General features: G+C 44.6%; 1 long non-coding RNA gene across 2 annotated transcripts; it reads left to right on the plus strand.

Annotated features, from left to right (window-relative positions):
• The first annotated feature begins 4,200 nt into the window (after window positions 1-4,200).
• LOC104654006 lies at window positions 4,201-6,225 on the plus strand. Of its 2 annotated transcripts, none has more exons than XR_004054772.1 (3): window positions 4,201-4,303; window positions 4,505-4,723; window positions 5,540-6,225. It is a non-coding gene; the product is annotated as an uncharacterized LOC104654006 (long non-coding RNA). The 2 variants fall into 2 exon arrangements; XR_746760.2 differs by lacking the exon at window positions 5,540-6,225 and adding an exon at window positions 4,837-5,400 and having other exon boundaries at window positions 4,202-4,303.
• Window positions 6,226-10,957: the final 4,732 nt, after the last annotated feature.

A 10,957-nucleotide genomic window follows, 5' to 3' on the forward strand; every position in this document is an offset into this window, starting at 1 on the left:
GGTAAGTTAGGTGTCCTCCTTCTGTAGACAGGAAACAGACCCAGGTGGCCACGTGCCCTTGCCTTAACTCACCCAGCTAGCAAGGCAGCAAAGGAGATGTCCCGGCTTCTAATTGTATGCCTTTCGCCTGAACCAAGCCAACGAATGAAACTTATTTTTTGACAAGAAACATTTAGTCCTGGTCCCAGTATGAATTTTAACAATAGAACTATGTTATAAATAAGTTGCATGGTGAGAGCCTGGTGTACAGTGAATTCTATTTTATGGCCAAGACCATGTGGCACACACCGAGCATTCCAGTCCATCTTTTCCATGACTAACCTGACCTGGGTAACTATGAACCAGGAAAGAGATTTGTTCAAGCACATTCCACTTGACAAGCACAAATAAATTTATTTAATTGCCTATATTCTAAAACTATCCAAGTAACAACACCATCACATAAATAAAAGACATCAGGTTGGTAACAAACCTGTAAGTTCAGGCACACGAAATGTTCAAAATAAATACTGATTTTCCTATCTGATCAAATGCTGAGACTGAGTGGGGGTAGGGGACACTCACACAAAAAGGACCATCTGTTACTTATTTAAGCCATCCTTAGACAAGAATATATTACTTTTCAAAGAGAAAAATATTGTTCTTTCCAGAGGAATAGGAATGTGATATAAACAATGAGATGAGATAAAGCTGTTTATATCAAAGGGTGAATCAGATTATAACACTGAAAAATAGTACACATTTCCTGTTATTGCTGCTATAAGTAAAACTAGTATTTGAAAGACAAATTACCATGTTACTATTCTTGAAAATCCCAGGCTCTCCTATAAGTAATGACATTTTGGTACACATGAGACTAACCAAGTGCAGACATATCTTTATCTACATAATTTAAGGAGGAAAAAAATCAATCTTTTCTCCTTCAAGAAAGAGAACACTTTTTTCTTTAAAACTTAAAGAACCAAGAAAAGTTTATATTTAAGACAAACAAAAACTGCAAATAGCGCAGGGAAGATATGAGTGGCAAGCATGCTCCCCGCGGGACTGAAGTGCAGCCTAGTTCTAGAGACAATGTTCTGGGTCATAAATAGCAGACAGGAAACAGACGGTCCCCAGACTTGAAGTGCTTGCAGCAGCTCACAAGCCCCGAGGGACCTCTGCAACCACACCTTCAGTGACATGGAGGGCAAGGAGGAGTCACAGCCTCACCTGTGCCAGGTGGCAAAGCAACTTTCTCGTGTGAAATACACACACACACACACACACACACACACACACAGCTGGCCTTCCTCACCCATCCTGCCACCAGTTCTCGCATGTGGACCTGTGTACCCATGGAAGCCATCCTGGGTCCCAGCATGAACAGACACCAGGCACTATCCCAGCAAGGGTCAAGAACAGGTCCCTGCTCACCTGACCTCACCTCTTAGCAACTCTCATTTTCCGAAAGAGAGAGGCAATGGCAGCTACAAGCCTGGGGCATCTGCTCTTCTCTAAATCCAGCGAGAAGCTGATCAAAGTCCCCTTCTCACCTGCTGACTACCGGGATAACATGTGTGTCCCCACACTCAGAATGACAAGCAAGCAGCCAAAACCACCTTGAATGAAGCCAAACACAGAGCCTACCCACTAACCACTGTCCCCATGTGCCCTAGGCAGAGGGGCTTCCCAGGACAAAGGGACTTCCATGCCTAACACAGGAAAGTCCCAGGCAAACCAGGGCTGTTAGTCACCCTTTGAATGTGTTCTCTGGGCCTCATTTCCTTATGTCTGCTCACCTGTAGGCCCTGCCCCAAGAGGCTGCTTTAGGAAGCCCTGGGCCGTCAGGGTCTGATGGTTTTTCTTTGCAAGTCCTTAACTCCTCCCTGTGTAAGTGAAGAGTGGTCTGAATGGTTACAGTTGCTTTGCATACATCTTAAATAAGAAAAGTCCATTCATGTGGTCTAGAAAGGAAGCAATAATTCTCTTTTCTGGCCGGACTTTAGTTTCTGGTTGTTGTTTTTTTGTTTTGTTTTGTTTTGTTTTTTGTTTTTTGTTTTTTGTTGTATTTTTTTTCCTTTGGAGACAGGGTCTCACTGTGTCGCCCAGGCTGGAGTACAGTGGTGCAATCATAGCTTACTGAAACTTCTCCTTCTCGAGCTCAAGCAATCCTCGAGCCTCAGCTGACCAAGTAGCTGGGATTACAGGCACATGTCACCACAGCAAGCTAATTTTTACGTTTTTGTAAAGATAGGGTCTCACTATGCTGTCCAGGCTGGTCTTGAACTCACGGGCTCAAGTGGTTCTGCCATGTCAGCCTCACAAGTGCTGGGATTACAGGCGTGAGGCACCATGCCTGGCCTAGGAATAGATATTAATCAGTGCTTCTCATTTGGCCATGTCTGGAGACCCTTCTGGTTGTCACTGTAGGAGAAGCGGTGCTCAGCACATGTCCTGGGTAGAGCCAGGGTGCCGCTGTGCCTGGCACAGTGCCTGAGGCAGCCCCCAAAGTAGAGCATTACCTGGCCCAGAACCATCCATCGCGCTGAGGTTGAGAGACCCTGTCTATGTTAACCCTGGGACAGGATCACCAACAAGCTAAGGAGGAGTCAGCTGAGAGCCTCATTTGGTGGCCAGAGGTCTCCCTAAGGGTCCCTCAGCGGACACACTTCCCCAGCACCTCTGTGTGGCAGGGCAGGCCGGCTTTCCCAAAATGAGTTATGAGGGTGAGGCTTCTCCTTGGACTTTCCTTCTTCTTCTCCATTCTTCCCTTCCAGCAGGCCGGACCCCAGCGCTCGCCTCTTCCTGCCAGGACAATGTGGGTTTGGGTGAATCCCTGTGCACGGATAGCGGAGGTGCTCTCCCTTTCCACCTGGTATTGCTTTCCCAGGGAGACGTGAAGAGGAGAGGAGGCCCCGAGTTCAAGCAGGGAGGGGATTCAGAGAGCAGTCATTCACCGAGTCCCCTCCAGCCCCAGCCCTGGGAGCCAGTCCTGGGGGCGCCGCCTTTCACTAAGGGATTCCCGATTCCGCACCCTCCGGACGCAGGGAGGGTGAGCAGGGGACACGCAGCCTTCCCCTTCCCGGTTTTCTTTGTGTGACCTCTGTCTCCCTCTCTTCAGGAACCAACAAAAGGAAAATGAATTCATTAAGGAGATCAACACCCGCCATTTGCCATTCTTTTTTCTTTTTTCTTTTTTTTTGAGATGGAGTCTCGCTCTGTCGCCCGGGCTGGAGTGCGGTGGCCGGATCTCGGCTCACTGCAAGCTCCGCCTCCCGGGTTCCCGCCATTCTCCCGCCTCAGCCTCCGGAGTAGCTGGGACTACAGGTGCCACCACCAGGCCCGGCTAGTTTTTTGTATATTTAGTAGAGGCGGGGTTTCACCATATTAGCCAGGATGGTCTGGATCTCCTGACCTCTTGATCTACCTGCCTCGGCCTCCCAAAGTGCTGGGATTACAAGCATGAGCCACCGCGCCCAGTCACATTTGCTTTTCTTTCTTTCTTTTTTCCAATTTTTTTTTTCAGATGGGGTCTCACTCTGTCAACCAGGCTGGAGTGCCGGGGCCCGATATCGGCTCAGTGCAACCTCTGCCTCCCAGGTTCAAGCGATTCTCCTGTCTCAGCCTCCTAAGTAGCTGGAATTACAGGCATGAGCCACCAAACCCGGCTAATTTTTGTAGACAGGGGTTTAGCCACGTTCGCCAGGCTGGTCTCAAACTCCTGGCCTCAAGTGATCCACCCACCTTAGCCTCCCAAAGTGCTGGGATTACAAATACGAGTCCCTGTGCCCTGCTGCATTTGCCTTTCTTTAAGGCCATTATTTAGGACTCAAGAGAGAGACGTCAGGAGAAAAGGTGAGGGAATTCTGCGTGAGAGTGGAGAAGAGGGTAGGCAAGGTTTGGAGATGTGGCTTTGTTCATTAGTCACCAGCCTGAGTAGCACATCAGTGCTTTCAAGTTAAAGGTAGGAAATGGAAGATAATGTATCCTATTGAATCTATAGGGATAATTAAGAGATAATTAAAAATATAATGACCCAAATTGGGACTAAGGAAACACGTTGGCATTAACCTCCTTGCCTGGAGAGAAGGTGCCAGGAGAGTTCGCGGTCAGGTTTGCCACTTATTTAAGACTCCACCTCCACTTGTTCCTAACCCACTGAGAAATCAGCTCATTATTGACTCAGAGGGATGAGCGCCAGGTCCTGACTCACCGGTAACCACTTCCTGCAGAAATCCTCCAGCCCTGTTAGAAATGCCTCAGCCAAGGGGACTCATCTCCTCAAACCTGGGGGACCAAGACCTATGAGAGGTCACAGCCTGAGGTAATGGAAGTGCCATGTGCACAAGGTTGATTTGGTGGCTCTAATCCTTGTAACATAAAAGCTTGCTTCTTAGCATAGTTCTTGCAGTGTTAATTTTAGAGACATATAACGGAGAGGAGTAGGGAAATAAAGACCTGTCTGGTCCTCCCCCACTTCCCTAATCCATCTGTCTCCCTTGCTATGTCTCTAAACTTTCTCCAGCCAGGACATCAGAGGTACCCAGACATTGTTATGAAACTCCACATGTGTCCCTGGTGGACGCTGCTGGACCCAGCACGCACACCTCTCTGCTGAGAGTCACCCTGGATGAACCACCGTTGGCCAGCGGGGAGCATGTTGCAGCTTTCCCACGCAGTGGATGAGAACCAAGGTTACGACCATTGTGTGGGAGGCGTCTGTGTAGCAATTGCTGGAATCACTGTGAGTAGTCCGTGTCACATGTGTCTCCTCTGATCTTTCAACATCTCTTCTTCCCTCTCCACTCCCACTGTCTAACTTTATTCCTCTTTTTTTCTACCCCTTTCGGGAGACAGTGTGGCAAAGACAGCGTAGGGAAAGAAGACGCATTCTGAAGTCACCCCGATTTGTGTTAAATGATCACTTTAGCTACTGCTACAGAACGAACGTTTATGTCCCCCACCCAAATTCATATGCTAAGACCTAATAGCCAATAAGATAGTATGACTAGATGGGGCCTTTGGGAGGTGAGTGGCTCATGAGGGCAGAGCCTTCAAAATCACGTAAGTGCCCTAATAAAAGGGGCCCCAGAGAGACCCCTTGAACTGTCCACCATGTGAAGTGGAGAACACAGGGAGAAGGCCACCTGCAAGTCAGAACGTGGGCCCTCGTCAGAACCCAATTGTGCTGGCACCCTGATCCTGGACTTCCAGCCTCCAGAATGACGACAAATAAGTTTGTTTTTCCTGAGCCATCCACTTCAAAGTATTCTGTCATAGCTCCCCAAATAGACTAAGACATCTACTTAACCTTAGTCAAATGTTTAACCTTGGAGTCCACACCTGTGAAATGGTGACGGTAACACTGTGTATTTCCTACATTATGATCAGGATTAATAAATGTAATTAATTAATCAGAAATTAGTAATTTCTCATTATTAATTCTAGGGTGCTTGATACTTGATTGAGGCTTATTTAACATTTGGGTCTCTTTTAAGTTTTTTTTTTTTTTTTGCTCTTTCTTTCTGCTTTTCCTCTTCCCCTTTTCCTATTGAAATAGAATGCAGGGACAAAGGAAGCAAACAAAAAAACTTCTGAAAGAATCACAGAGTTTTAGACCTAGAAAAAAACTGAAAAATCATCCATTCACTCTCCTCATTTTAAAGATGAGGGCATTGAGCCTCAGAGAAATGAAACTTGCCCAAGACCACACAGCAAGTGAGTGGGGGACTCATGACCCAAGACACTTCTTCCAGGCTGCATTCTACCACATCACGCTGCAGAAAACCCAGCAGATGGGAAGAGATGAGGCATGTGGTTGCCATTTCTGTATTACATCCAATTCATATTTCATTTAGAAAATGTATTTCTAGAACTTGTTAAAAAACCTGAATGATTTTGATTGAAGTTTTTCAAAACTAGGATTACTATGCTTCTAATGGATATCAAGTTCAAATGTTTAACATATTTTGCCTTAGTTTGCCACTCCCCTCAAACTATCCAAAGTATTGAATGCCCAGGTTTCCTGGTGGGAAAAGCCCAAGGATCTATGCACACTCTGGGCTACTCTTGCCCAGCTCCCAACTGGTGCACTGGACCTGGCCTAATGCTGCTCTCTGCTGCTGCCCAGCTCTTCTGCTCCACCCGCAAAACTGTACCCAGTTAATCATTAGGGCCCTTGTCTCGGTACAATTCTATAATATAATTTGATAAAATAATCCATGCTAACAAAATTCTAGAATGGAAGGTGCCTGCTATGGTTTGAATGTTTGTGCCCTCCCAAGTTCATGTTGAAATTTAAGCTGTATTAGAAAGTGGGACTTTTAAGAGGTGATAAGGCCATGCAGGCCCCCCTCATGGTTGGGATTTGTGCTGGTATAAAAGGGTGAGTTTAGTTCCCCCGCCTCTCTCTCACCATCTCACCTTCTGCCATGTGATGATGCAGCAAGAAGGCTCTCGCCAGATGGTGGCACCTTACTATTGACCTTCCCAGCTTTGGGGGCTATAAACCAATACATTTCTGCTCACTGTAAATTACCTGGTTTCAGATATTCTGTTATAGCAGCACACAACAGACTAAGACACTGTTCAACTCACTCCTCACAATCCTGTGTTGTTCTAGGAAAAATTGTGTAATTAACAATGACTCTTTAGAGACAACATCCCTCCTCTATCTCTCAGAAAGAGGCTTTCTCAGTAGAAGAGGAGGAGGAGGATGTTGGGTGGGGGAGAGGGTTGGGAGTACTTTGTTTTTTCCCATTGGTGTGGCCATGAGTTTCCTCTGTTTGCAGCACCTCAGCCTCTGCCTGCCTACTCCTGAGTTGGGCCCTGTGGTCATGAATTCTTTTGTCAAATACCTATTCCTAAAAACAAGCATGCATGACTAACTGTGAGACAATTGCAATGACGCAAGTGTATGTGACTTATCTCATCTACCCAGTGTGACAGCTTGACACTCAAGGGAGAGATTTTCACCATCGATTCCCAGAACAAAGAATTTAGAGTAATGAACACTGATGTATGGGTGGCCCTGTGATCTCTCTGACAACACCCCTTGTTTGACCAAATTCTCAGACTCAAAAAGATGACATTGGCTCTGCGCGCTTTCTGGCCTCAGAGAACCTGCAATACCAAAGTTTCACATTTTGGGGATTACCTCCTCATCCATGTAAGTACAGTTCTGAAAATTATTGTAAAATGTGTTATACAAACAATAGAGTAATTTATTGCTGCAAATTATCAAACAAGCTAATCAAATTATGCATTCACTCATTTTTTGCAATCATTCATAACACAGATGTACGAAGGAATATCTATGGATTTTTGGGGTTGCAAAAAACAGAATCTTAGCTCCACCACTTACCAGTTTAATAATCTGGCCCTAGGAAAGTTACTTAACAGTCTGATCCTCAGTACCTATCATCACTTGAAAAAAAAATGGGAAAATAATACCAACCTCATAGCTTGGTTGTAAAGATTCAGTAAAATAATGCATGCATGTGCCTAAAACAAAACAGTCACAGAATGGAGATAGGAGGCTTACCGTAGATTCCAACATAATGGTGTCAATCAGCAAAGTTCATCAGATCAAGGCACAGACTGCCAATTATGCATCACGCTGGCATTTGATGTCTAGAAATCCATCTTCCTCTTACATGAAGCTTTCCTCTTAATCTGTACTTTGCTCATGTTCAACATTTTGGCATTTTTCTAAGTTCCCCAACCTTAGGGCTCTTCTGTTTTCCCACTTAATGTTGGATTAATGAACCATTGGGCCAGTGTCCCATTGTCTTCAGCAAAGTGAGTCCCATGAGCCTAAGCTCCTAGGAAAAAAGTTGGTTTGGGCTGCAAAGGGTGTATAACAGCAGCTGAACCAGGCAGTGCAATATTCATGGGGCTTTTTACTTAGTGGAACTTGAGAGTAAATTTAAAAGACAATTTACTTCTACCTTTCTCATTTTCAAGAAAAAATGAGGCCCAGAAAGGTAGGGGATTTGCCAGAATGAGACAGCTCTTAAGTGGCTAGATCTACCCCTACTCATGACTCAGATTAAACAGTTGCTTAGGAAACCCCAAAATCATCTCTGCATTTCAGAAGATTAAGTGCTTGTATAGACAATATCACATATTACACTACAGCAATTTAATGATTTCCTGATGATATATGATAGGCCCCAGATTATCACTAAAAGGTATTTTAAATTTTGACAACTGACACAATTTGGGAGCCAACAGCAACTCTTGGAATTAGAGTTTAGTTAGCACATGCCTGGCTGGAAGCCACAAGGTGACATACTCCAGTGGCTTCTAAACTGTCTGTGTCACTAGCAGTCCCCATGATTGCATGGCTCAGAGATTGAATGAGGAGGTATCAAAGAGTTTGCCCCACATCCATCTGTACCCTGATATCCAATGTCTTCTTTTATGAAATAATATGGTTAAAAATAAATTCAAATAGAACAAAAGGGTAGCAGATTAGTCAAGATTTTTCAGAAAAATAGGACCAATAGGATGTATATGTGTATCTATATGTATATCTGCAGAGAGACATATTTTAAAGAATTGGCTCATGGGATTGTGGGGGCTGGAAATCTGAAATCTGCAGAGCAAGCCAGCAGGCTGGAAATTCAGGTAAGCATTGATATTGCAGTCCGGAGTCCAAATCTGAAGGGCAGCCAGCAGGCTGGGAACTCACGCATGCAGTCTTAAGGCAAAATTCCTGCTCTCCAGGAAACCTCAGTGTTTGCTCCTAAGGCCTTCAACTGATACGAAGGGGCCTAGCTTGTAAAGAGTAATCTGCTTTTCTCAAACCAGCTCAATGTAATTGTTAATCTCATCTAAAAAATACATTCACAGCAATATCTAGACTAGAGTTTGACCAAACAGCTGGGCACCATAGCCTACCCATAATTTTAGTTGACACATGAAATCAGCCATCACAGAGTAAATAACGAGACAGGGACCATATCCCACTCCAGACCCTTCCTTCCTTTCCCCAGAGGTAAGCTCTTTAAGTGGTCAAACCCATCTTTTCAGGGAAGGGCATTGGTTCTATATGCATCCGAATGTTTATGTGTGTAAAAAAGCACCAGACTTTCTCTATTCTTCACATCTCTGCAGTCTTTACTCTGTGCCAGGCCTTCTGTTCAGCACTTTACATGAATTTCCTCCTGTCAGTCCTTTCAGCCACCCAGACATGCAGTTACTATTCTGTCCCCCCTTTTACAGATGGGTCAACGGTGAGCAACATTAGCATCCTTGCTGTTGGACAAATCTGATGACAAGAAAGGTTCAATCTGCTTTGGAAAAAAAAACCAAAGTAATTTGAACCATTTTTATTGGGAAATTGGAGCCAAAAACAAGTTCAGAAAAGTTTCAAAGGCGTGCTTGATGCCAAATATGATTTAAAGCCCTGTGTTCTAGAACCCTTGAGTGACACCGGAGGGACGTATGCCGGGGCCGTGTTTTTATTCAGCTCTCCATATAGACAGCGATTTTCCTTGTTTTAAATTATTTATTATTTTGTGTTCCCAATTAAGCTATAATGTGACAGGCAAGCTATATTACAAGGCAATAAAGAAAATAATCATGCTCCCCGGCGAGTAAACTGCAAGGCCAAAAGGTGAGTTGTTTATATCAGAGAAAGAACCGTATTACCACATTGAAAAACAGTAGGCATGGCTGGTTATTGCCACTACAAGTAAAAATGGCTATAGAACAGAACAAGAGAAACTGGTTCCCAGCCTCCTTAAAAGCACTTATTTTTAGAATAATGACAAAACTGTCTGTGTTTGCATAAGGAGCAAAAATGATTGATAGACGGCCTGGAGGGGGCCAAGTCTCAACCCCAAATTAGGACCACAGGGACAAGGAGGTGCTGAAAGGGTCAGGAGCAGAGAGATCTCCCGGGGTGGATGAATGGCAGAAAAATCTAACAGGAGGTTAACTTGACTTGAGGGTCCCATCTTCTGAACATGCTGAACACACCATATCTTAAATTCAAATTAGCCCATCTATGGAAAACGAAAATGATTTTATGAGTCCTGCCTTGTCATTATGGTGGTTTATGGGAAGCCCAGATGGCTACATATGGCCACCAGACGGGAGCTGGTCTTCAAAACAAAAACAAAATAAACCAAAAAGCCCTCACCCTCAAATAAAGCCAGAAGAACTCACCTGCTGAGAGGCACCATGCATTTCAGCTGGAAGTAGCTGGTGACAAGTGAGCCCAGGGGTGAGAGGGGGAAGGAGCTAAGGGAGTATGTCATCAGAGTTGTTTTCATCTCCCCCTGGTGGGTGGCACAGGGCTGTTTGTGGGCTGTGGGTTCGTGTATCTGGGATGTTGCAGGAAGTGGCGAGGAAAGAAGAATGAAGACAAAGAGTATGGAGTTTCCATTGATTGAGCCAAGTCAGTAACAGAAGAAAAGTGCCTTCCTTCAGAACTTCCAATACAATGTGTGAGAATGGACCTGTTACAACGTGTATTACTCGCAGGGTGCCCCCACTGCCAAGAATAGGGCCGGCCTTAGAAGGCACTCTGAACCAAGAATCAGCAAGTGACTGAATCTATGAGACTCGTATTGATCAGCCTCAAAAGAAATGAGTCCTACCTTCTTGGTCTCTTAAGAAATTCATTCTCTTGAAAAGCAATTCAAAAAGAGCTTTCCCTAATACACATTAGATAAACAATGAGATATCCTCCTAGCTTTGTCTCGGGAAACTTTGACTTTATATGTTTTCAATTTATTCTCCTCTTTTTTTGTTCATTCCTTCCCTACTTTTAGGCGTTATTGTTCAAAAGCTAGCTCATAGAACTTTTTTAAATCTTTGTATTCATGTATCCCCAACTAGAGCATGATCTTTTTTTGGCTGGTGGATCCTCCCCAGAATGTTTGCATGTATTAGGGCTCCAGTGAATAGGTGCTGGTCATGAGAAAGGATGACCAGCTAAAGGAGCCAATGACTTAGACAGATACTG

Source organism: Rhinopithecus roxellana, chromosome 18 (assembly GCF_007565055.1).
Source record: "Rhinopithecus roxellana isolate Shanxi Qingling chromosome 18, ASM756505v1, whole genome shotgun sequence".
Taxonomy (NCBI): Eukaryota; Metazoa; Chordata; class Mammalia; order Primates; family Cercopithecidae; genus Rhinopithecus; species Rhinopithecus roxellana.